This window comes from Giraffa tippelskirchi, chromosome 11, assembly GCF_054371585.1.
Source record: "Giraffa tippelskirchi isolate mGirTip1 chromosome 11, T2T-mGirTip1v1.2.pri, whole genome shotgun sequence".
Taxonomy (NCBI): domain Eukaryota; kingdom Metazoa; phylum Chordata; class Mammalia; order Artiodactyla; family Giraffidae; genus Giraffa; species Giraffa tippelskirchi.
Genome location: NC_137285.1, coordinates 146,234,336 through 146,261,487, shown reverse-complemented (window position 1 = coordinate 146,261,487; position 27,152 = coordinate 146,234,336). Strand labels below are relative to the sequence as shown.

General features: G+C 41.3%; 1 protein-coding gene across 16 annotated transcripts in view; it reads left to right on the top strand.

Annotated features, from left to right (window-relative positions):
• Positions 1 to 1,863: 1,863 nt before the first annotated feature.
• The window catches only part of AMBRA1 (autophagy and beclin 1 regulator 1), a 168,093-nt gene continuing 142,804 nt past the window's right edge, over positions 1,864 to 27,152 (top strand). For 15 of the 16 annotated variants that reach the window (XR_014068243.1, XR_014068242.1, XR_014068241.1 and 12 more), the window contains exon 1: positions 1,864 to 2,077. The gene's annotated coding sequence lies outside the window, so the exon portion shown is untranslated. Of the gene's footprint in view, positions 2,302 to 27,152 lie in introns of all 16 variants that reach the window. The other variant, XM_081538473.1, reaches the window with a different exon arrangement.

Genomic DNA, 27,152 nt, shown 5'->3' with positions numbered 1-27,152 from the left:
TCCTTATGGCTAGGAGACATGCCTTTCCTCTTTGAGCTTCCTGCTGCTTGGAATGTAGACATGATAACTAGAGCTTGAGCAGCTGTCTTGGACCTAAGATGAAAACCACTTATTGAAGATGTCACAGCAACAAGATGGAAGCCTGATCCCTGATGCTGAGCGGCCGCACCTTACTATAGGCTGTGCATCTCTGGATTTCTTTTACATGACAGAGAAATAAACCTCTGCCTTGTTTCCTTGCTCTTTTTGTTTATGTGTAGTAGGTCCTAATCATAAATAATAAGATTATAACTGCCTCTTTGCAGGAGCTGCAATTACAGGGAAAATGTTTGGAAGTAACATACATATTCAAAATGGGGAGCATGGTCAGTAAATCTTTTCAACAGAATATTGTGCAATCATTTAAAGTAACAACTATTAAAGGCTTTAATAGGGAAATGATACAATGCAAAACAACAATGCTATTGTATCTCTGCTTAAATTAAACAAAAATTATGTAGAGGAATTCCCTGGTTACCTAGTGGTTAGGACTCCGTGCTTTCACCACCATGGCTTGGGTTCAATCCCAGATTGAGGAACTAAGATCCCTCAAGCCACATAGCAAGGTCGAAAAAAATAAATAGAAAAAATTATTATAGGATATATCCAAGGCCTTCATGGGAATATGAATAAATTAAAACTTTGTGTTTTGGAAGATGACTACATTCTTTTGTTTTAGGCCTTTATAAATGTTGCTATAATGGTTGCTCATTTGAAAATTCCTCTAAAACAATAAATGACAATAAAGAATTTTGTCTTCATATTTTGGATGCTGGTCTTATCCTGCATTATATATATATATGAATTGCCCCTTAAATAGTTTCATGCATTTAAAAGATTTTGTAAAAATTACAGAAAATTGTAAATTGTAAATAATTGTAAATAAAGCTAATGCTGTAAGTATGTGGGCTTTCACTTTGACTGGATTATATACTCTTTAATAAGGGCTGGGACTATCTTTTCTTTTTACACCTAAGGAGGGTAAGATAAACTATTATTGCTCACAGTTGGTAATCCATACTGTGGTGATCTATATTATTTATTAAATTATGGTTGGGATGAACATATTACCATATTTATGCTGACCATGTTAGTCTGTCTACTAAGAGAGTTCAAAAAAAGGCCATATTTGTGATGATAACACACTTTGTTGAGTTTAGAACTCAAAGAGACTATTGGTTATTATGTATTATTAAGAAGCACACCTGTGGTTCTAGGCCTTTGGAATAAAATAAAAGAAAAGCAGTATGTGTATTATATTTCCTGCCTAAGATCAGACTGCACAACTCTGAACATTCCCAGCTTTTCTCTGCTATGCTTATGGGAGCTAATTGGAGCTTGAATAGAGATTATTTGTTCCTCAGCTTGATTTTCTCTCTGCCTCTGTTATATCTTTATCTATCTGCTGCTGCTATCTATCTACCTATCTATCTAATCTATCTTTTTTTTAATTCACCTCACTGAGCCAATAAGGTCAAATTGGCTCAGTTGGGATAAATACTGTTGAGAGTCCATAAGGTAGTCGCTGAATTACAGTTAAGTAACAGTGTTAGTATACTATGACTTGATTTTCAACATTCTCATGAGAAATTCTGGTTCTCTATAAACTATTTAGACAGCCCGCACTGGACACAGAAAATGGCAGAAGCCCAGTCCACTCTGCCTCCACGGCTATCTGAGTTCGTTTATTTATGCCTTGGACAGGAGCCGGACCCGGAGTTGGAGCGAAGCTGCTTCTCGACGCTCGACTGCGGTTCCCTGAACGATTGCTTGGGCGCTCCTCCTTTGAGGTCTGGGGCGTTCGACTATTCGGTGATCTCCTGCGCAGTCTTCTCGCTTGATGTCTCCCGAGCGGCGGCGGCGGCGGCGGCTGCGGCGCCGGGTCGAAGGCTGTCTCGTCCGCGAGGCCTCCGCGCTCAGGCTGCTTTCTCCCGCTGGCCGGCGGAGCGGACCCCTCGCTTCCTTCTCGCCTCTCCTTCTAGTGCGCGGCTCAGTCGTACCCGTTGGGCTGCAAACCGAGCCCCCGCCCGCCTCGCAGGTAGGCCCGGGAGGAGCCTGGAAGGCCCGGGCCCGGCATCCTTCCGCGCCGGGTTCGGAAGACCTTGGCGCCGGCGGGTGGGCCGGTCGGCCGCGGAGACTCGGGCGAAGGAGGAGCCACACGGCGGCGGCGTTCGGGGGCGCGGTCGGAGAGGCGGCGGGCAGCGGAGGGAGAAGCCGGAAGGAGGGAGGGATGCTGGGCTGCCGCCAGGAGTGGTCCGGGAGGTAGGGTTCGCCGGGTCCGGGGAGGGTGTCGGTACCCCCCGGGTTTGGGAGAAGCCGCTTTCCAGGGACGGATAGAGCTTTGCGCGCTCTGGCCTTCCGCCCCCCAAAGGCTCCGGGTGTCACGACTCAGTTGTACTGGGGACACCCTCCGAGTCCGGCCTTCCGAGGGACCCTTGAATAGGTGGAGGCTTGCGGCCGCAGGGCCCTCTCGTTCCTCTGAGCCAAGTGTCACGTTCTCGCCTTTTTTGGGGGTAGGGAAACTGAGGTTGATCTGGGACCTGACTTTCCCCGCATCCCGCACAGATCTTTAAATGCACCGTGAGTTCATTTTTTCGTTGTTTACCAGTTCACTGTGTGTCCCCCCTCCTCCGGCCCCATACTTCACCAGTCATTTTATCCACATAGTGATTTGTCGTTTGATTATCTCTCTAGTTCCTCCTCCCGAGGAATATAGGTAGATTCCGTCCCTGGAGACTTCGGAAGTAAAGGGAACACGCAGTCTTGCGGCTGGTTTTGCTTTGAAAGTCTGTATCATTTTAGCGGGTGGAGTCATGACAATTTCTTTCTGTTTCTTGATAGAAAATTTTGTTCGCCGTCTGGTTTGTTTTCGGGTTGATACTTATGTCTCTTCCTTCCCCTCAGCCTGTTTCTCATTGGAAGTCTTTCAACTGTGGTGTTAAGTACCTGATGTCCTGAAGAGGATGGTCAAGATTTTGAAGTCAGATATTTGTCCTGAGAGACTGCTTTCTAGGAAGAATCCAAATAAAACCCAAGGAGTCGCTTTTGTGCCAGTGTTGTTGTATTGCATTAGTGACTTAGTTACTGCAGATACTAGAGTTAAAAAGGCTATGTGTAGAAGTCTTTCAAATATTGACATATTTAAATTGAAAGTTTAAATATGGGAACTCCATTATCTTTTCCTTTTCTCTCCTAGCCCGGAAACTTTTGAGACTGAATGTTCTTCCTCGTTTTGTTTTCATTGGATTTAGTGGCATGATTCTAATTTGTGTAATTTCTTTGTTGAAAAAAATAATCAACCTAGAGGTCATTCTAGGTTGAATAAGTATTTCCATAGTACAAATTTAGAATCAGTAGGAGTTGGGTTTTCTTAAGGGAGAAGAGACTAAATTTGTAGTCCTTGGAGGGAGACTGTACAAGTCTATGTACTTTAACAAATTTAGACTTCTCACATGAGTTTTGGAAGGATTATTGTTTTTTCTTTGTATTATTATTATCATTATCATTTTAATGAGGTCAACAGCATTTAAATGAAGGGCCCTTGATCTTGAGTGATTTCCTAATTGCCAGATCCTGAGTGCTCCCAGGAAGAGAGATTAATGAAGAGTCACTAGACTGTCTTTATGGAGAACCTAGATTGGGAAGTTAGGCTAATGTGTGTTCTCTGAAAAAGTTTCTATGACAGAAGAGAATTTAATATCAGAGAAAAGAATTTAGAGGGCTTCCCCACTTTGATCCCTGGTCCGGGAAGAACATCTGGAGAAGGAAATGGCAGCCCACTCCCATACTCTTGCCTGGGAAATCCCATGGACTGAGGAACCTGGCAGGCTACAGTCTATGGGGTTGCAAAAGAGACACAACTTGCTGAACAATGACAACAACAAAGAATTTAGAGAAGGGAGGGACATATTCCCCTGGAGATTGATAGGTTCTGCATAGAATTTAGAGTTAGTGGCTCCTAATGAATGCTAAATAAGAAATGAAATTTGCTCTGAGTGTCAGGAAGAAATGTTAGGAGTATTTTGTTATGCTTCTGTGGAAAATAATTAGCAGAGGTTTAAGTTGAATTGGAGAGGACAAGAAATTTGGTTGTGGTGGAAAAGGGTAGAACTTCTTATCAGCTTCTCCCCTGCTTTGTGGTAGACATTCAACTTTTACTTTTCTGGGTTAAATCTTTTGTTCTGCTAATGTCAGGTCAAGCTCTCTTTTGGCCTTTCTTTTCAGAATTTACAAATTCCGAATGTGACTGAATTATTCTGTCTTCTCTTTTAGTAAGAAAGTTCTTGGGGATTGTTAAAGATGTGAACTTCTTTGAATGTCTTTTAGAACTTATCCTGAAAGGAGTTATGTATACCACTTGAAAAAGATTAGTTATATGTGTCACTTGAAAGCAGTTGGTTATTTTTATTAACAGAATAATAGCTTAGTTTTATACTGTATAATTTTCAAGATATGTTCAACTTGTGTTAGATTACTTATGAAACTTTTATCCTTTTGATCATGCTCCTTTATGCTGCTTATTAATACTAAATCCAAAACAAACATTTATGATCTTCAAGGATCTTCATGAATGTTGACAATTTACGTTGGTGGTTTATCTCACTCTTCCCATTTATCTTACTCTTAAAAGACTCGGAAGAAAAAGTTTGTTGTTAGCACACTGCAGTTTCTTTTTAAAGATACTTCTCAGCCCTGATCAAGTTATTTTGGAATGGGATGCAAATCTTTTTGCCCAGTGGTTTGGTTTACCAAAAAAAAAAAAAACTAAGGTTTTTTAAGTTCCTTTAATCATAGTCATGCTTGTTTCTTTCTCCAATTGTTCCTCATAAACCCAGAGAGAACTTTCTGTTTCTTGTCATATTTTTTTGTTTGTACGGAAGTGCTGTGGTACCACCTCTGCTGCGGTTTGGGGATGTAATTTATGTTTTGTATTTTCAAACCCCTCCTCCCCCCAAATTAATTAGATCAGGTTTTTTTGGTCCCTTTTTTTCAAAGCTAAAATTAGTTACTGATAGATAAAAATTTTGTGATCAGTTATTGTCAGTATATTTATGTGTCAGTAGTATGCAGCAGTCTGCCAAAGCAGTGTGGCTGGAAGAAAACAGATTAAGGAATCAGGCGGCCTGGGTTTAAGTCCTAGGTTTCCCATCTTACTAGCTGAGAAATCTAGTAGGAACTATTTAAGGAGGCTGTAGGGAAGGTTAGTCTCCTTTATTGAGCGTTTACTGTGTCGTGTTCTTTGCAAGTGTTAATCTCACTTAATGCTCAGAACAGTCCTTTAAGGTACATACTATTTTCCCCATGGATACTCAGATCACAGAGAAGTGAATAATTTGTCCAAGATCACACAGCACATATGTAGCAGAGGTAGGACTCAAATTCAAGGCTTTGAGTGCTTTTATGTGTCTGTATTTAAAGAATGGGAAAGATAATGCTGCTATTGTAATTAACTTCTGTTGAGAAAAAGAAAATACATGAAGCTGCTTTGAAAAGATAAGGTGCTCTTCAGATGTTAACTTCTATGCTATCTTGCAGCAGTAATGAATTGATGTCATCTGGGTTCTTGGACCGCTTGCTTCTTTGAAGGCAGCTTTGTGCCTGTCGGTCATGGAAAATAAAAGTGACAAACGTTAAGTGCCTTGGAGAAGCTTACTAATGTGTTTGTGTCAGGGACTCTGTCCTTGGAAGTGCTAGGGAAAGAAGTTTTAGGTGCTGCCTGTTATTCCCTCTATTCCAGCTAGTCCTGGCTTGTTTGTAGATTAGTATAGTCTTTTCTGTCGTGTTCTCCATCTCTTCCTTTGCTCTTAGGGTTGATAATCACTTCTTCACCTAAACTTTCTCCTTTCTTCTCTGAGCACTGTGGTACTGTGTTTTTGTCCTGAGGTGTGAAATATTCCAGTCAGACCTTTTGGAACTCTTTCTTGATTGTCACTGTATGTTTCAACCCTTACCTTTTCAGACTTTTGTTCATCTAACAAAAATTATGGAAGGCTCATTAGATGCTGGGGTACAAAAGTAAGACATGAGTGTTCCTGGCCTTATGGAATTAATTCGAGTGGGGAGCAAATTGACCCGGTATCTGATAAAGATTGAAATTTAGGCTGTGCTGTTAAGGAAACAGACAAGGACTGAGGGAGAGGGATGAAGGCATGAGGGATGCCCTGGGCATTTGTGGGAGTTGGCACTACATCCCCTGAAAAGTTGCAGCCACAACACACCATGGTCCAGTGAATTAAAGTGCCCCGCTGCCATTACAGTGGGCGTCTTTATTAAGATTGCTGTATGTAACATTGGTCTTGTTACTTCATGTATGATGACACTGGATTTGGCTTAGTGAAGGAGAACCGTGACTTAATGAATATCCAGCATGCTTGACTAATGAATTTAATTTTTACTTCTTATAGTTTCCATTTATTAGTTTTTTCCCCAAAAAAGCTATTCTTTGGAAGTTGAGTTCAGTGAATTTGAAAACTGTGTACTTCATATGTTCATAGCAGGGAATAAGCTGAAGTATTTAGCTTTATGTAAAGGGAGAGACCTGGGGTCTCCCTGATAACTCAGCAGTAAAGAATCCGCCTGTAATGCAGGAGCGACAGGAGGCTCAGGTTCTGTCTCTGGGTCGGGAGGATCCCCTGGAGGAGGGTATGGGAAACCACTCCAGTATTCTTGCCTGAAGAATCCCATGGACAGAGAAGCCTGGTGGGCTACAATCCATGGGGTCACATAAGAGTCAGACACGACTGAAGCGACTTGGCACGCTCGCAAAGGGAGAGACTTAGGAGAATTGTGAAATTAGAGGAAAAATGTAGGCTGCTGTTGAGTGTGTATATATTAATAATAACACCTACAATCTTGTTTGGTACTTTTCCTGCAAGAAATTAAAAGTATTTTCAAACATTTTTTTCAGCTACTCACTGGAATCATATTTATGTCTGCAAAATTAACTCAGGCAAATTTCACATTTCATGATTTCATTGTTTATTTCTACTTCCCAGGATAGAACATACATTTTCCCATGAACCAAAATTACGTTGCTTTAGGTATATATGCCAATGATATAATGAAACATCTGAAATTTTGCCGAGTTGGCAAGGATTCGTATGCATCCTTGATTTGGGGAGAGAATCAGAGTATTTCAGTCTAGCTGACCTGTGAAAACAAGGCAGAAAAATATGTCTTGCCAAACTCTTGAAATAATAGCATAGTGGTCCTGACTCTGAAGGCAGGCACTCTGGGTCCAAATCACAGTGCCAGTACTTACTAGCTCTGTGACTTGGGCAAGTTACTTGTGCCTCTCTCTGCCTCTCCTCATCTGTAGAACATCATACGGTTGTTGTGAGAATTAAATGAGTTGACATATGTAAAGCATTTAGAATAGCACATTGCACTATATACTCCAGCTGTCAAATTGTTTTCAATATTATTATAGCAAGCTAAAGATTATATGTTTTTCAAAAGCAGAACAGATAATAGTGATGCAGAAATTGAAGTTTAGGGTCTTTTGAGAAAACTTGAATAAGAAGTAGGAATAAAGGACAAAGCACATAATTGTCCCTCCTTCTCCTCAGTGTCCTTCTGAGTAACTTAAAGTAAGAAGATGAGCCTTTGCTGGAAAGGAGGAAACCTCTAAAGTAACAGTGTCTGAAAGGATTCCAGATACAAGATAGATGGCAAAACTTGAAGGATTTTGTAATATATGTAGCAAAACAGTCCAGAGGTATTTTAGGAACAGAAAAACATTTCTTTGCAAAATAGGTAGAAAATATTTGTATCTAATATTTCTACGAATATTAGTATCTAGTAAAGTTAGATGAATTTTACCATCTATTTCGACTGTGGTTGGTGCTTGAAGGATCTTGAAGAAAATGAAGTTGTGGAAGAGGGTGATACTTTAGGGAAAAGTCAAAGCTACCAAGTCTCCTTGGGTAAACTTCTGGAAAAGTGAACTGTTTTTTTGCTTAACTATGAAGACTGAGTATCCGGTCGAGTTAGGTTTTTTTTATTGCTCTTATCACTTTATGCCATTATAAACTTTGGGTTTCTTCGGTCTTTGCGTTAGCTGTTTATGTTTTTATCTCCAAATCTCTATAATATTCCTGCTGTGTCATTTACAAAAGCCTATTTAAAGATTATAGTAAAATCTTTTTTTCCAGTCATTCATCCAGTGAATGACTGTCTGTTGAATGCTTCTGTGGTAGGTGGTGAGGATGCCATAATAAGAGCTGATCAGAGCCAGTGTTTACTGAAGTGCTTTGCACCAGGTACTGTACTAAGTGTTTTGCATCATTGATTCTTTTCATTCTTGGAACAGCCTTTTGGTGTAGGTACTTTGGTTCTCCCCATTTTATAAATATGGAAATGGTGGCACAGAGAGGTTAAGCAGTTTGCTCAAGGTCATGGAGCTCATAAGTAAGTGGCAGAACCAGGATTTGAATCCAAGCAGCCTGGCTCCCCTGCCCCTGATCCCTAAATTATGCTGATTCTAAACTACTTGCAACAGTTCTAAACTCTCTAAATTACTGCTACTATACCAGGACTACAGTGAGGGGGAAAAAAAGCAAACAGATATTGTTTATGCCCTTATGGAGACTGTGATACAGAGGAAGAGAGAGACAGTAAACAAAAAATACTCAAATATATAATTATATAGTGTGCAAAGTTTTATGATGGAAAGGTAAAAAGGATTATAGTGGGGGGCCATGAATTGTATGGGAGCTTTGGGGGAGATTTCTCTGAAGAAGTGATGTTTAGGCAGATGTGAGAAGGACGAAAGGGGAACAGAAGGGAATAAGCATGCGTGAAAGCCTTGGGGTGGGAAAGAACTTGGCACATTTGAGAACCTGAAAGACGCCTGGTGTGGTTTGAATACAGTGAGCTGTGAGGGAGAATGGGGGCATAGGAAGAAGAGAGAGACTTAGGCAGGACTGTGTCAAGGATTTTGTATTTTTCCCCTCAGTATAATTGGAAGCCTTTGAAGGTTTTAAGAACGACTGTTGTGACCTAATATATGATTTTTAAAAACTTATTCTGGCTATGTTGTGGAAATTTTTGGAAATCTTTGAGGGAAAAAATTGGAAATTATGGGAAGTCTGGAAGAAGAGGAAGTCGGGGGATGTCTGATAATCAGAGTGGTTTATGGTGGTCCAGGGGCTTCCCACACAGCGCTCGTGGTAAAGAACTAGTGGTAGCTCTTCCCATCTTCCCAGTGGTAAAGAACCCACCTGCCAATGCAGGGCACACCTAAGACGCCGATTAGATCTCTGGGTTGGGAAGGTCCACTGGAGGAGGGCATGACAGTCCACTCCAGAATTCTTGCCTGGAGAATCTCATGGACAGAGGAGCCTGGGGTGCAGTCCATGGGGTTGCAAAGAGTTGGAAGCGACTGAAGCAACTTAGCACGCACGCACACGTAGTGGTCCAGGCAGAAGATGATGATGGTTTGGATTAGGCTGTAGGCATAGGAGATGGAGGAAGGTAGAAATTACAATATAATTTTCATTTGACTGAAACTATCCGTGGTCCCCTCCAAAGATACAGTAGATATTTTAGAATGAGAACAGGAAGACTTAATGATGGATTGGATATGTGGGAAGAGAGAGGTATCAGGTATGATTCCCAGATTTCTGGTGTGAGTATCTAGGTAGATTAAATTGCTAGTTCTGAGATGGAAGCAATGGAGGAGGAGTAGATTCCAACTCAAGTTGGGAAGGCCTCAATTTCAGTCATGCTCAGTGTGGGTTATCTGTGAAATAATATAAATGGAGACATCAAGTAAGCTGTTACTGAGCTAATGCTCAGAAGTGGTGCTGGAAATAAATCTGGATGCCCGTGGTATATAGGTAGGATTTACAGCCAAGGAAAATGGATGCGTTTACCCAGAAGAAAGGTGTCTAAGACTAGGATTGAAGATCGCTCAGGACCAAGCTCCAAGAAATTTTGGAGAAAATCTCAGAAACTGAGAGAGGAGCGTGTTTCAAAGAGGAAGTGACGCCCTATATTTTGTTTAATTTAGCAAAACAGACATCACTGATGATCATAGCAAGAACAGTGTTGAAGAAGTGAAAAGGGAGGAAGTGGAGATGGTTGGTGTGTTTTTATGATTAACATGTCTATCTTCACATAAGAAGTAAGACTTTGGGACTTCGGTGGTGGTCTAGTGATTAAGACTCTGGACTCCCGATGCAGGGGACCTGAGTTTGATCCCTGGTCAGGGAACTACTAGATCCCTCTTGCCACATCTAAGACCTGATGCAGTCAAATAAATGAATAAATTTTTTTTAGAAAAGTAAGACTTCAGGAAGAAGAAGTAATATTAGAAGGTCTGGGAACATAGGAACCATACCATTTCATTTTGGTGTCCTTGGCTGCTTTAACCTTGGTGTCTTGCAAAAAAGTTGTATTAATGGAGAAAGAGGAGAGGGAATGAGGATATTTGCAATGATGAGATAAAGATTCTCATGGTCTTTATATGTGGCGTCAGAGTTTAAGGCTTAGGTACTTTTCAGCTTTGCTGTCGTTAGCCTTTCTGTCTTACTCCCTACCTAGTGGGTCTTTTGTACTTCAGTATTATTGGTTTTTAAAGCTCATTCCATAGCTGATTAGCTGATATGCTTGGTTATTTATTTTATTTCTCTTTATTCATTCACCTGTTTATTGACTCTTCTTTCTATGTAGGATACTGTGTAATTATGACTATAGACTTTATTTCAGTTTCTATTTTGTTTGCCTTTTACACACTCTTTACTCAAAGTCTAATTGGGTATATTGAGGTCATATTAAACATTTTGGCTGCTATTCTACCTATAATTTTGTATGCTGACTTTCCTGGGAAAGGCTAAGGATTTTATGGTAATTGTGCCCATTAGTTCTCCTAGCAATTGTTTTTTTTTTTTTTCTTTTAAAATAATTTATCAAGGTAAAATTCACATAACACAAAATTAACCATTTTAAAGTGAAAAGTTCAGTGGTATTTGCATAATATTGTGCAACCGCTACCTCTAGTTTCAGAACATTTGCATCATTCCAAAGTAAATCCTCTTCCCAATTGAGCAGTTTTTTAAAATTTTTCCTCCCCCTGAAATCCAGCAGTGTGCATTCTGTCTCTGTGGATGGATATTTTCTAAATAGTTCATATAAGTGGAATCATCCAGTATGTAACCTTTGGTGTGTATATACACACACCATAATTTGTCGATCCATTCATCTGTTAACGAACATTTGGACTGGTTCCACCTTTGGATATTATGAATAGTGCTACTGTAAACATGAATGTGTGTGTACTTGTTCTCAATTGTTTTGGGTATGTACCTAGGAGTGGAATTGCAGAGCCCTATACTAATGTAATTGTTAATGATTCTTTTTGAAATGTAGGGATGAAAGCCAACACCTGCGGTTTTTATAGACAGTGTCTGATTTGAGAGTTGGCTTAGATTGGGATTGAGACTCTCTTTCCTGTATATTGAACTTCTTCAGGAACTGAGTTCTCCTTTACTGGTTTTATTCTTTGCATTTTACTGATGGCATAATTGAGGTACAGCATCTGCATGGTTTTAACTTCCTGTCATCTTCAGAGCAAGTCAGTGATGGAACTGGTAGTTTAAGGCTCTTAATTATGTCCTTTGTCTAGGTGACCCATTTAAAGCCATGTTGCATTTACATGAAGTCATTTGAAATAGGCTTCCTATATTTTCTCTTGAAGGGATGTTGTTCAGGTGGTGTTAAGCAGATGTTCTCTTTCCTTAGTGGACAAGAGGAGATGTGTTTTAATTGCAACAGAAGGGATATAGATTACAAATTAGAAAGAACTTCCTGACTACAGATACTTAAATGTTAACCAAGGAGGGTTGTGAAATATCTTTCCCAAAGACTTCGAAAAGATCTTTCTAGGATGTCAGTGTGGGCTTGTTAGGAAATGAGGGCAGTGACAAAGATGACTTGCTGAGGTCCCTGTTAACCCCAGGAAATAGTAGTGTGATGGTTAATCAAGCAGTGTTGCTGGCATTTTAATGAGTATATTTTCATTTTCCTTATGAAGAAATCATCATTACAGAGTAGGTGAATTGCTCAAAGTCTCCTGGTGAAATAGAAGATTAGCACTCTGAACCTTCTTGGCTCCCATGTTGAACGCTTAGGGGTGTGTTCTTTATTATAAATGAATCTTTTCATGATGGTGTGATGTATTATTGTTGTGATTCTTCCTAAGCTGTAGGGATCGGAACCAACACCTGCAGTCTCCATAAAGTTGGTGATTTGAGAATTGTTGGTCGGGCTTAGACTGGGACTGAGAACCTTTTTCCTGCGAAAATGGACTTAGTCTCCTGTTACACATACAGAAAAGGGAGCACATTTTCAGTAGCAGACTAAAGATAATAGATTCTTTTTTTAAATGTATTTTTAATTGGAGGATAATTGCTTTATAATGTTGTGTTGGTTTCTGTCTTATAGCACCGTGAACCAGCCATGAGTATACCATGTATCAGCTCCCTCTAGAGCCCTCTTCCACCCGCCATCCCACCGCTCTAGGTCACCGGGAGCACTGGCTGAGCTCTCTGTGTTGTGTAGCAACTTCCCACTAGCTGTCTGTTTGACACATTGTAACTTTTACACATTGTAACGTATGTAATTCAGTGCAACTCTTTCAATTCATCCCACCTTCTCTTCCCCCCCCACCTCCTTCTGTGTCCACAAGTCCTTTCTCTAAGTCTGTCTCTACTCCTGCCCTGCCAATAGGTTCATCAGTAAGGTGATAGATTCTTAGTGAGGAGTTTAGGAAGGGCCAGGTTAATGTTGCCTGGGTGAAGGTGCACATGAGATCAGCACGTTTTGGTTTGTAGTGCTTGGAGAAATAGAAGCCAGAAGATGGGCAAAATGAACATTAGATTCTGTTGCAGAACATAAGCATAAAATTACTCATTAAATGTAGTATTAAGTTGCCAATTTGTATGCTCAGCTCAGGAAGTGCCAAATTTAAGGTGCTTAGAACAACATTAGGAAAAGGCAATGGCACCCCACTCCAGTTCTCTTGCCTGGAAAATCCCATGGATGGAGGAGCCTGGTAGGCTACAGTCCATGGGGTCGCTAAGAGTCGGACACGACTGAGAGACTTCACTTTCACTTTTCCCTTTCATGCACTGGAGAAGGAAATGGCAACCCACTCCAGTATTCTTGCCTGGAGAATCCCAGGGACGGGGGAGCCTGGTGGGCTGCCGTCTATGGGGTCGCACAGAGTCGGACACGACTGAAGTGACTTAGGAGCAGCAGCAGCAGAACAACATTAACTCATTCGCGTGACACTTTTGGTCTGCATTATGGTGCCTAGTAAGGTATCTCAGGTCTGCTAGGAAAGTTGTGCTCTGAGATCCATGGGTCATTGACTGGAAACTCGGCTGGGAGGGAGTATTACCATTGGTCTCTTTAATGAAAGGTTTGTTGGCTTGTTTATTTTAGTTGAGCTATGGGAGCATTTACTTGTTTATGTCTCTGCTACTAAAAATACCATCAAATGTATTTTATTGAGCTTTCTTGAACTGAGCTGAACTGATTACCTCTGCAGGATAAAAGAGAGGGGAGCCAACTTTTGAATACTTACCTTGTTCTGGGAAGTTTATATTTGTTCCTTCACTTAATAGTCATAAGAAACCTATAACGTGAATGGCAACATCTCTGTTGTAAAGGATAAGAAAAAGTGATGCCTCATGAGGGAATCTCAGGGCTCTTATGAAAATCGTGTGGTGAGGTCCATTGGTTTTCATACGGGGGTGTGTGTGTGTGTGCACGTGTGCACACGCGTGCATGTGTACTCAGTCATGTCTGACTCTTTGGGACCCCACGGACTGTAGCCTGCCAAGCTCCTCTGTCCATGGAATTTCTGAGATAAGAATACTGAAGCAGGTTGGCATTTCATATATATAAATATACCATATATATGTGTGTATATATATATGGTATTTATATATTTTGTTTTATATTTTATATTTGATTTGATCTGTTTTATATTTTAGTGTTTTTCACATAAGATATCATTTGGACAAAGGATTTTGCTTCTTAAAAAAAAATAAAGGAAGAAAACATGGAAGACCACCAAGGAGTCATGGAAGAAAATTAGTTAAGACAATCCGAAGATTGAAAAGATGGCTAAATTACATAATTGCCATTCAAGAAATAATGTCAAAGTTTGAGGCCACTTGATGTCACAGCCGCGTGTACAGACAGGGCAGATATTCTCTTCCTAGGGAGCATGGAGTGGGAAAGAGCATGGACTCTAGAGTTTAAAGTCTAGCCCAGCCCCTGAGCAGCTGTGGGGTTTGGGGATTCTTCTTTAAACCTGGTGTGCACCAGTATACAAGACAATATAACACCTTTTTCAAGAGTGTTTGTAAGGATAAGGAATACCATGTAAATACTCTTGAGTGCCTGCCTCATAGTATCAATAGATATCCCCCCAGTACTAGCTATTGCTAAAACAATGATGACATTTGCGGATGATGGCAATTTTTTAGTGTATTAACATCTCCCTCCCAAATGCCTGAAGAGCTTCTGTCATATCAAGGATAGGTAGGGTAGAAGTAAAGGGTCTCCTTTACCTCTGTGTGTATGTATCTCATGGGTGCCTAGCATTCCTGATTGTGATAAAGTTCGTCTTTAAACTGCACATGATTCATGAATGCATCTATCATTGATGAAATGAGAAAAACTTGAACATCACTAAGTTTGTTTTCGTTGGCCATAAAGAGTGGAAAGGAACCCTATACAATGAGTTGAGAGACCTGGGCTTTTTGTCTGAGAGCTGCCCTTGTGAGTCTTATAAAAACGGGCAAATGGATTTATACCTTTTTAAGACTCTGTGTTCAAAGTGATGTCTAAGTCACATTTAACTCTGTACACCCATGATTTGACTAAAAACATTCATTTCTTTTCATTGCCAAAATTTCAAAACATTACGGCATTAAGGAGCTTTCTGCTGATTTGAGCTGGCACGCTTCCATTCATACTGAGCATGTCTGGGACAGTGTTTTGTATAGAAGGCCACTGCACAAACTTTTGCTAAGGAATCACAGAGAAAAACATGTGACTTGCGGAATATCCGAATGGAACTGAAACTGAGAACAATTGTAAGGAAGCTAGTGTGAGAGAGTATGTCTTGCTTTGGGGCTGATGGTTGGATTTTTCAAACCCGCAGCACTTTGTATGTTATAACACTTGCCGCGCTTCAGTATGGCAGTTACAGCTCCAGTATACTGCAGCTGCCTTCAGAAACTTCTGATGTTGGAGACCTTTTCTAGGTTATATTTGTTGGTTTTTTCCTCTGTCACTGTCGCCGATAATAGATCCTGGCACATATATAGTCACCCCAGACATGCTAAATGGAAAAGCATCTGATAAAGTGGAAAAAGCACTTGTAGCTTTGAATGCCATCTTCACCACATACTGGCTGTTTGATCACGGGCTAGTAATTTCATCAAGCCAGATTTTGGTCTGTAAAATGGCAAAGGGGTAGCAAGGGGCTCTAGAGATGGAGTACGTAAAACGTGAAGCACTTAATAGTGGTAGTCTTCACTGTTATCAACAAGACAGTTTGTACTCCTGCTTCAAGGGGGAATATATTTTCAGAGAAGTTTGTTTGCTGTGGCTTCACTATGTGGGAGCATTATCCCCTCTTGGAAGTTTTTGCTCAAAAGAAACCATTTAGCATTTCTTCCTCTGTGGGCCCATAAGGATGGTTACTTGGAGGAGGCAGAGAAGGGGGTAGGATCCTGGAAGAGCTGCTGCAGACCTTGCATTTCTGCAGATCTCTTTAGAATGCCACTTGTATATTGTGCTCTCACTGAAGGCACCTGACTCAGCAATGGCACGCGAGCATTAGAAACATTTGTCAGATTTGCCCCAGTCAGAAAATATTCTATACCTGCCATCCTGCTTGGCACTTAAAGACTCCCCCCCCCCAGCTCTCTACGATATAGTGATTAAAAAAAAAAAATTTGGCCATGTGGCATGTAGGATCTTATGTCCTCAATCGGGGATTGAACCTGTACCCCCTACATTGGAAACACAGAGCCCCAGCCACTGGGCTGCCAGGGGAGTCCCCGTGTGACAGGTAAGAACATAGGCGTTAGGTTAATGTATAGTATATATGATCCCGTTTTGATACAGAAAACAAAATCTGTTGACCACAGACTGTTGCTTTACTTGTTGCAAGAGGCATGTGTAATGTTTTTTTTCTCCTTTTTTTCTGATTAGACGTTGTTTACAGATGATTTTCGGTTTACATGCCATCTTAAGAAATAATAGTGAGACCGATCCCGTGTGCCCTGTGCCCAGTTTCCCCCGATGGCAATGGCAGCATCTTAGAAAACCACAGGACACTGTTACAACCTGGGTGCTGCCATTGATACAGTCAAGATACCAAACATTTCCATCCCACAGGGTCTTTCCTGATGCCCGTTTAGAGTCACTGCAACCTCCATGTCACCGTGAGATGACAGCGCGGTGGATAAAGTTGCGGTAAAGTTTTTGTGCAGAGAATCTAGAAAACATATCCTCTGGGGAAGGCAGCCAGTATCTCCTTCCCCCAGCTCTGTAATCTCACAGATCTGTCTTCCTTTGTCATTTCAAGAATGTCACATAAATAGAATCATATAGTATGTAACCTTTTTTTTTTTTTAATTAAAAATTTTTTGTTGAGGGGCTGCTCCATGGCTTGTGGGATCTTAGTTTCTAGAGCAGGAACTGAACCTGGCCCAGGCAGTGAAAAGTACAGAGTGCTAACCATTGGACTGCCAGGGAATTCCCAGAATGTAGCCTTTTGGTCAGTGCAGTGTAATTCCTTGGAGTGTCATCCAAGTTGCATGTATCAATAGAGTTGCTGAGTAGTATTCCCAGGTTTGGATATGCCTTAGTTTTGTTTAGTGACCATTGAAGAACTTCTGAGTTTTTCCCCAGTTCTTGACTATTACAGATAAAGCTGATATAAACATTTGTGTACAATTTTTTTTATGTGAATGTACGTTCTCTGGATAAATGCCCAAGAGTGCAATTGCTGGGTCATATGGTATGAATTGCTTTAATAAATTTTTTTTAAAGGAAAAATATTAGAGGTAAAACTAGTTAAATGATTCCTGAACCCTACTTTTTTTTTTTTTAATCCTGGCTGCACCAGGTCTTAATTGCAGCCCACAGGCTCTTCAGTTTTCCTTGTGGGGTGTGCAGTCTTCAGTTGTGGCGTGCAAACTCTTTAGTTGCAGCATGCGGGATCTAGTTCCCTGACCAGGGATCAAACCCTGGCCCTCTGCATTGGGAGTGTGGAGTCTCAGCCACTGGACCCCCAGGGAAGTCCTTCAAACCCTACATTCTTGGTGCACATAATTTACTCACATCGATTTCTGGTGTTTGCCCTAGCATCAAGGCAGTAGTAATCATAACATTGTAGTTTTCCTTGTCTCTTTCAGTGGATGACCTGCGTATATATTACAAATAATAATTAACACAGCCTACCAGGGGGCAAGTAATGGTTAGCGCTTGTGAGGTTAGCTCCTTTATAGATAGGGAGGTTAAGCCGTGGATCTTGCGGAATTACGGGTATAGCACTATGTCCCGACTTGGAGTCATTCAGATTTATTCCTTCTCTGTCTCCTGAATTAAGTCTCTGTGACATAGGTGTGAGGACATGAAAAAGGTTTTTTTTTCCCTGTATCTGAGGTTTAGTGCTTGTTCTGTAGAAGCAGTATAGTATAGTGGTTAGAGCATCTACTTTGGCATCTGATTGAATTTGAATCTCCCCTCCACATGGGCAAATCATTTAACCTTTCTAAGCCTCAGTTTTGTGATTTGTAAATGGGGATAATGATAGTACCGATCTTCACAGTGTCACTGTGAGAAATAAATGAGATAATGTGTAGAAAAATGCTTCGTTAGCACTGTCAGGTATGCTGCAAACATTCAGTGAATGTTCCATAAAAGTATTGTTTTAAATCTGTGTTATACTCTCCCACTCGTCCTTATCGGTCAGTGGATGATATTGGTGGATAAGTATTGGGATCTTTCTGCCATATGTGTAGAGGCTTTAAGTTTGCTGTAACTTTTGAGGTAAGAATACTTTCTTTGAAGGCTATTTCAAACTTAGTTTTATATATGTAGTTATTTAAAAATAGGAAGTGATGTTTGATTATATTGTAGTATTAATTTGAATGAAAGTATTTTAACATTTCTCCTTAATCATATTTTCTTCAGGCTCATAGTAATAGAAAAGTAGAAATGATTCTGAATTCTTGATTTCCTCCCTTTAATCCGTCCCCTCTAAACAACATTACTTTTTATATATTCTTCCTAGCACTTATCAGGACTTGAAAGTGTTACTCTTCTATTGCATAAATCACCTCATGTGCTCCTTGAGGGCAGGATGTTCTTGTTGGCTCTAGTGTCCTCAGTGCCTAGAATGGTGCTGAGCGCCTAGATGCTCAGTAAACACTCGCTGGCTGTCTGTGATTGCTTTTGCATCTTGCTTGTCCCCCTTAAGTGTTTTTTGTTTGGAAAGTTGGGGAAATGCAATCCAACTTCCAGTCAGAGCTTAAAACGACTCATTTCTTAAAATCCAGTGCCTTATTTTGATTGGCTGAGGAACGTGATTGGCGAGGTAGAAGGGCATCTGGACCTTTTAGCATAAGAGCTCTGCGTTTAATAATTTGACTTCTCCTTTTCCTGAAGCCTTGAGGGAAAATTTTCCTTTCCCTGTTCTAGTCAGCCAAGAACCTGACCTGGGCTGACTCTAACACTGGAGAACACTGAACGCAGTATCTGCTGAGCCAAGGCCTGGGAGTCAAGCTCTGATACTATCTGAAGGGAAAGCCTGAATTCAAATCCTGCTTTGCCTACTGACTCATCTTGCAAACCTAGATGAATTTCTTAACCTCTTCCAGGTTTAAATTTTCTTATTTGCCTGGTGAGTAATCCTATCTGTCTGGGCTTGTGAGGACACCTGATTTAGTGTCCTCAAAGCTTTTTTACAGTGCTGTTGCTTTGGCTCCGGGGGTGTCCAGGAGCCATTGGGGGCAGTGTGGTACTCCAGGGAGGAGAGCTGGACTCGGTTGTCCGCAAACACTACGCAGAAAACAGAAAGACGTGCTCCTTTGTGGCTTGAAAGCGGCTCCACTTCAGCCTCCTGATGTTGTTTGTGGATGAGAGGTGTGTTGCTGCCAAAGCTGTTAGGCCTGCGTGCCTGAAGCAGCTGGGGTCCGTTCTCAATTCTGGGGTTAAACTGTTTTTGTCTCTGAAATTTCTTCCATCAAAAGCTACTCTTTCTTTGTCTATCTTTCTGTTTTGCTTGCTAGTTGGAAGTCTCTTGCCACTTTTGTGCACTTAGTGCTGGCCTTCCGGGTCCTGTTGAAAGCTTGCGACTCAAAGGTTGAGCTTCGGTCTCTTCTTGGTTCAGTGATGTCTTCTGTGTTCTTGGTTGAGCTTCGGTCTCTTCTTGGCTCAGTGATGTCTTCTGTGTTCTTCCAGGAACCGGAGGAGTTCTTGTGGTTTCAGCTCACTCTTTGCCCCGAAAGGGTTTGCAGGTAAAAACTTCTCTTCTTTTCTTTTCATTCTTCTGAGGTGAGAATAAGGAAGATTGTCAGTCTCAAATTTGGGTCTTACAGCCTTCTGTTTCCAGTTTTGATCATATTTTGTTTTTGAGCATGCTTTCCTGTATTGCAGACGTTAGGTTACATCACTGTGAGTTACTTTAGGAAGCTCTAGTCAGCAAAATCTGTAGCAGAAGAGCTGGTGTCTTTCCCTCCCTTTTATTATAATAACAGTTACTCGAATTTATTTAGTTTCGTATCTTTAAAGCGTTTTGAAAGTTGTCAGCTTATTTGTGATATGCCCTTAGTGGTCTGCCTTACACTGAGTTTATATATTTAAAAAGCTTGTTGAGGGGTGTGGATATAAGAGAAAGAGGTCACATTGCTTGCTTATCTCTTGGTAAATTTGGGCTGACAACCTTTGTACAGGTATTTGATTCATTATTACCTCTTAGCCTAACTTTCTAGAAGCAGACCAATTGTATTTTAGAGTGTTTGTAATTCTGAACATAAATGCTATGCATGCCTGCAGTACAGGTGCAGGTCATTTAAAAAAATTATTTAGTTTATTTGGCTGTGTTGGGTCTTGGTTGCAGCAAGTGGAATCTTTGTTGCGTCATGCGTGATCTTTCATTGCAGTGAACAGACTCTCTAGTTGAGGCGGGTGGGCTTAGTTGCTCCTTGGCATGTGAGATCTTAATTCTCTGACAAGGGATTGGACGCATGTCCCCTGCATTGCAAGGTGAATTCTTAACCACTGGACCACCAGAGAAGTCCTCCATTAGCATTTTATTAATATTTCTGGTCTTTGGCTGCTTATAAAGTGGCTTTGTGTAATTTTGATTGTATAGGCCTTGATTCCATCAAATTAGTTGCTTTTAGTATGTGAGGTGATTGATTAGAGGTAGGTACTCTCTGATTCTGCTTCACAGCCAGTGTAGTTTCCTTCGCACTTTTAGAGCTGTATGTGCCAGACTTCTTTGTGCAAAGTCCTATTATTGTGTATTCTGATTATTGTTGGTTCCTAACTTGACTTTTACTTTGAAAAGCTGTAATCTTGCCTTGAGCTTTTTGTAACTCCTGAGATATTCCAGAGATACTATTCCTTAAGGTAGGACTAGAGGGTGTTATTACTTTCAGTTTTTATACATAGAGTGTGATTTGTCCAAGATTATGTAACACCTCAGTGGTAGAAATAAGTCATTGAAGCTTCTTATGTCTTAGTTTTATCTTTATCCATTAAATCACATCACTTTTATATCCAGCACTCTCAAGCTCGGAATATACCATAGCCCATATTCCCAACCCTGCTCTCAGAAAATCCACTGCTTCTGTATTTTGTTATGAATGTGCCATGTCTCAAATATGAGTATAAAGAAGCATTGTTACATGAGTATAAAAATTACAAAAGACTCCTGTCATCTCTGGGGTGTATAGTTTTTAGGTTTAGGTCCCACCCTCATTCCCTCTAATTAGGAGTGGTGGGTATAGATTTAACTTGTGCATACTCTGTTGTCTGGCCATCTCCTAATTCTTGACATATGCATGATAAAATGACTGGTTGAGATTAGTTAATGGTACAAAGTTTTCTCGTTTTGGAGATATTTGACTTGTAGAAATTGAATTGATGACCCTGAACCATTAGCACCACCTGTAACTGACCACATTTTTTTTCCACCTAGGTGTTGCTCTTTATGAGAGTTTAGAGTTTGTTTTGGGCTTCCCTCATAGCTGGATATAAATATACACACATATTCATTCACTTCTGTACTAGGCACTGGGCTAAGGACTGGACTGGGATAGACATGTCTCAGAGTTTGTAATCTAGTGAGGAAGAAAGAGCCCTGACAAGGAATTAGGTGTGCTGGATATTAGGTAGGTGGTGTTTTAGTTATCTGTTGCTATGGAAGAACCACCTCATTGCGTGTTTTTTCCAAAACTGGCAAGCATTTTTCCAGATCTCAGCAGCCACTGACTGGGTATTCTACAGATTTAACTAGTTCTGACACATGCTACATGAAGATAACATCCGATCCCACAAATTTAAGGGCTCCGTCCCACAGAACTGTACCACCTGGACTTTAGATGCTGACTGCAGGTCCAGGTTGTCACCTGTGCTTCTGATTGATGGCTTATAGGTGGGAGGTAACCCCCTGCTTGAGTTGGATTAATTTGATAGAGTGATTCACAGAACTCAAGCTTACACTTAGCAGTTTATTATAAAGGATTCAGATGAACAGCCAGATGAAGAGGTACATAGGGCAAGATCTGGAAGGGTCTGAAACGTAGGAGTTTCTGTCCTCATAGAACTGGGGTGCATCACCCTCCTGGCATGTGAATGTGTTCACCAATCTGGAAGGTCACCAAATCTTGTTCAATAGTTTTTATAGTGCTTAATCTCCTGGCCCATCTAACCCCTATCCCCTTTCTTTTCCCTCTAAACACTTGGTTTTTGTGGTGACCAGCCCAATCCTGAGGCTTTCTAGGGGTACCACCCTAAGGCAACTTATAAGTTTAAAAGAAGCTCCTTATGAATGACAGAAGATTTCTCTCAGGAAAGTTCAAGGGTTTTAGGAAATCTGTGCTAAAAGTGGGGACAAAGACCAAATTTGTATTTCTTATTATAAATCATAGTATCACACCACCTCCAAATTTATGGCTTAGAACAATAGTGATTTGTTGTTTCTCACAACCCTGTGGGTTAGGAATTTGGGCAGGGCTCATCTGGTTGGTTCTTCTGCTCTGTGTCACATCTCTTGGGGTCACTCATTTGTCTGTTTTCAGCTGGTGTCTGGGCTGGGTTAGACAGGACAAAAGAGTTTCAACTCATTGGTCTGGGACCTCGATAGTCTTTAGTGTGGCCTCTCTCTGAGTAATGTCTTATGATCCAGGACCTCTCGGTATGGCCTCTCTTTCCAGTGTGATGTCTTGAATTTCCTTGCAGCCTGGTGGTTGGTTTCCAAGGGTAAAAGTGGATGTTTCCAGGCCTGGAATGGACATATCATCACTTCTGCCACATTCTGTGGTCAAAGCAAGTCACGTGATCAGCCCAGATTCAGGGATGTGCTCTTATTTCTTGACGGGTGGAGCAGCGTGGCAGTAGGTAGAAGACACTGATGGAGACTGTCCTTGGAGAGGACCTATCACGGACGGGGAGACTCAGTTTGGAGAATCCTGACTCGGGCGGTGCAGGGAGGCCACTAGCGTATGTATCTGCTCTGTCGATGAGGAAGGGCTGACACGAGACTCTGCCTGCAGACTCCCCGTTTCCTCTTCCCAGGTGTATTGATGTCGTATTTCATGTTGGATGAAGGGATATGCACAGACATGACAGAGTTTGTTCAATCACATTCTTTGTTGACTATGTTTTTTGAGATTTATGTTCTATTCTGGTTGCCATACAAAAGGAAGTTTACTGTGGCATCGATCTCTATTTCCTGATAGGTAATTTTTCTTACTTGCATGGAGTTGGTAGGTTTGTAGGGTAAATACATAGTAACTGAATTTCATGATGTAGTTTTATTTGGTGCTTTATCAAATTCAGAATTATTTCTGGTTGAAGGTTTTAAAGTCCCCTTTTCTCCCAAAAACTAGGTAAATAAATTGCTATAAAGGAAGGAGTGAGAATTTTTTTTCATTTTTCTCTTTTTTTCGGCTACACCCTGTAGCTTGTGAGATCTTAGTTCCCCAACTGGGGATTGAACCTGTGCCCTTGGGAGTGAAAGTGAGGAGTCCTAACCACTAGAACGCTAGGGAATTCCCCTCAGCATGATTCTTTAATTTCTTGACCTTTGGGGAAATGAACATTAAAAATACACAGTAGGCTGACTTTCAGTTGATATGGTGTAACAGTGAAACATTGATGGAGGGCCTAATATATGTGAGACTAGCGCATGAAGTAGGAGAGCCCGCATAGGAGGTTTTATGTCAGGCAGTAAGGAGTGTTCTGTAGTAATGAAGTATGTAGACTGGAGCCAGACTGCCTGGGTTTGGATTCTGAACCCACCGCTGACAGTGTGACTTGTTCTTTTAGGGCCTCATGTATCTGAGGATTATAAGTAAGTTACTTTTTATGTAAAATGCTGAGGATAGTGGGAATGAATAAGATGATGAAAGTGTTGTTATTATCTTAACCTCTATCTTGAGATTTTCTTATTATGTTTTTGAAGGTGACAGTAGTAAGATATTTTTAACACAAAATGAGTTGGAGACCTTTGGAGTGGACAGTCTCAATTTGCTTAGAATAATTTTCTTTAATTTGGCTGATTTTAATTTTTTTTTTTTTAGAATTGCATACTTATTTATTCATTTATTTATGGCTGTGCCACACAGCCTGTGGATCTTCCCTGACCAGGGATTGAACCAGGGATCAAACCAGCGTCCCCTGCATTGGGAGCATAGAGTCTTAACCAGTGGACCTCCAGGGAAGTCCCTGGCTGATTGTTTATAGGACTTTGTGGCCTGAAATATATTTTTCTTACTGCCATTCTGAAATTCTTTATTATACAAAGAAGGTATTATTTGTTACAAGCACTGGAATTATATAATAGCAAGCACTTTTCATTTCATAAGTCTTTTAATCCTAGTGATAATCCTATCATATACATACAGCCTTTTACAGATGATGAAACTGGAGTACAAGGAAGTTAAGTAACTATTCCAAGAAACTGTCATGTACCAAGAAAATGGGCTTCCCTGGTTGCTCAGGGGCTACCCTGGTGGCTCAGATGGTGAAGAATCTGCCTGCAATGCAGGAGACCCAGGTTCAGCCTCTGGGTTGGGAAGATTCCCCTGGAGAAGGGAATGGCTGCCCACTCCAGTATTCGTGTCTGGAGAATTCCATGGACACAGAAACCAGATGAGCTACATACAGTCCATGGGGTCACAGAGAGTCTGACACAACTCAGCGTCGAACACTTTCACCGAGAAGATGACAGCTGCTGCTGCTGCTGCTGCTAAGTCGCTTCAGTCGTGTCCGACTCTGTGCAACCCCATAGACGGCAGCCCACCAGGCTCCGCCGTCCCTGGGATTCTCCAGGCAAGAATACTGGAGTGGGTTGCCATTTCCTTCTCCAAGCTGGGTTCAATCAGCCTGTCTGTCAGAACCCATATATCAATCTACTACACTATCTCTTATTTAGAAATTATGGATAAAAAGATAAAACATTAAAGTTTCCCTATCCAGACTTAAGCCACAGTTAGCAGTTTCTTATATCCTAGGATCTCCTTTAGTAGTCTGCGCACAATTCAAGTAATAGTTGAAATTTTTATATCTCCAGCTATGTCTGCCTTCAGAATTTGTCACCTGTGTCACAGTCCAGATCTGCGATGCTTCGCCCCACATTCCCTGCCCTACTCCCAAGGTCAGCCTACCCCAGGAGTCGGTCAGGAGCTGTGTGGAGGCAGAGATGGTTGCTGCTGCGGTGCTTACATTTTGGACTTGGATCATATATGGTGTCCTAAGAAGTGTCCTGAAATGCCCTGTAGAAAGTCCTATTAATGAAAACAAAACTGCTAGTTTTCGAAGTTTTTTAGAGAACCTTTTAGAAAAACCCTGTGTATTTCCACCCGCATGGAGTTTCTAAAGGGTACTTGGACACGTTTAGGCCTCTAATGAAAGGTCTGACATTTTGTAGTTAATTTTCCAGTTGTTGGGAGAACTTTACTTATACAGGTGACCCTAGATTGAGTATTTAAAGGATTTTTTTTTTCCTTTTAAAGAGTTAACCTTGGGTTGAATCCTGATTTTTTTTTTTTTTTGGTATACGTTGGCGTTACATGGCTGATTTGACTCTTAGACTTTGCCTACATGGGAGGCAAGTCTACAGTGAAGTGGGGAGGGATGCTCAAATAAATGAGGTCATTGGCCTGCATTCTCACAGCCACTTCCAGGCCTAATAACTTTCTGATTCATACCCTTGGAATGCTATTGGTAGGGAGGATTTGGGATGTGAATTATTGGCCAGGTTTTACAGATGCAGCTCAAAGTCGCTGAATCTATTTTTTTTAATTCACTTTTTATGTATAAGTAGCCCAAATCTCATTTAATTATTTTTTGCCACACAAATGAATACTTTTCCTTTAATTTGTTGTCTGGTAACAGCCTTTGAAATGTTTCTTAGCAGTCTGCCCCCTTGGGAATCATGGCATCAGAAGTCTCAGGGGTTTTACTGATAGTTGGTCACACTGTTTGGTGAGGGAAACCATGGTGAACCCCAAAGAGGATTCAGTAATAATACCGACAGTAACAGCAATGGTCTTAATGCTCCACCATACTTTTCTTAGAGCCTTGCAACAACTTGATGAGGCCTGTAGCATGATTCCTGTTTACAAAGGAGGCAGCCAAGTCTCAAAGAGCTTAAATAATTTGTCCAAAGTCATATTGCTAGAAGGGGGAGTGAAATGGCTAGCATAATAAGGTGATGATCAAATTGCAAGGGGAAGGGGCTTCCCTGATGGCCCAGTGGTAAAGAATCCACCGGTGCAGGAGAGATGAGTTCAAGCCCTGGTCCAGGAAGATCCCACAGGCTGCAGAGCTACTAAGCCTGTGTGCCACAACTGTTGAGCCTGTGCTCTGGAGCCCGGGAACCGCAGCTGCTGAGCCCACGTGCCGCCACTACTGAAGCCCACACACCCCAGAGCCAGTGCTCTGCAGCAGGAGACACCACCGCAGTGGGGAGGCTGTGTATCGCTGCTAGAGAGTAGTCCCCGATTGCCGAAACTAGAAAAGCCCACACAGCACTGGCGACCCAGCACAGCCATACATAAATAAATTTTTTTTTTAATTGCAAGGGGAACCTGTAAGTCTAACTTTGGTTTCCACGAGGTTGTGCGTAATCTTAGTGACTTTTTTTTTTTTTGGCTGTGCCATGTGGGAGCTTGGTTCCCCACCTAGGGATCGAACTCTTGCCCCCAGCATTGGAAGCCCAGAATCTTAACCTCTGGACCACCAGAGAAGTCCCCTCTAGGTGATTTTTATTAGTGGTTGTTAAATATAATTTATTTCCTAGAATTAAGCAGAGAAAACCTTTCGAGGTTTTCTTCCCATCTTCGTAGAGTGATCGGTCATGTTATGGGGGAAGTGGCTAGAAGTTGGGGGGGGGATCTTGGCATTTGTGTTGCGTACATATCTGAATCGTGTCCTTCTGGTCGTACGTGCACAGCGCTTTCGGTGATTGAGAATTGACTTGGGGGACTGTGTGATGGTGTCACAAACACTATTCTTGGCACCGTTTGTCCCAGTCTGGCTTAAGGGACAGATTGGGAAACTTGTTTCTTCTTTTTAAAGAGAGGAATGAAAAACACACTTGGCTGGGACTTCCTCAGCCCCAGGCCCGCCCAGCTGCAGTTTGATTTAGCTCCTGTTCCTTATGGGGAACAACGTGAAATTTCTTCTCAGGTGGCTATTAGGAGTGTATCAGGAGAAAGGCCCCTTATCCTTTTAAAGAAACAGAGCAAATATTTTTCTTCCGACAAAAGAGAGACTGTGAAGTTGTGTTAGTCCCTTCGACTTCTTGCCGTCCCTCAGACTTCTCTTCTCTGAACCGTTGTTGTGTT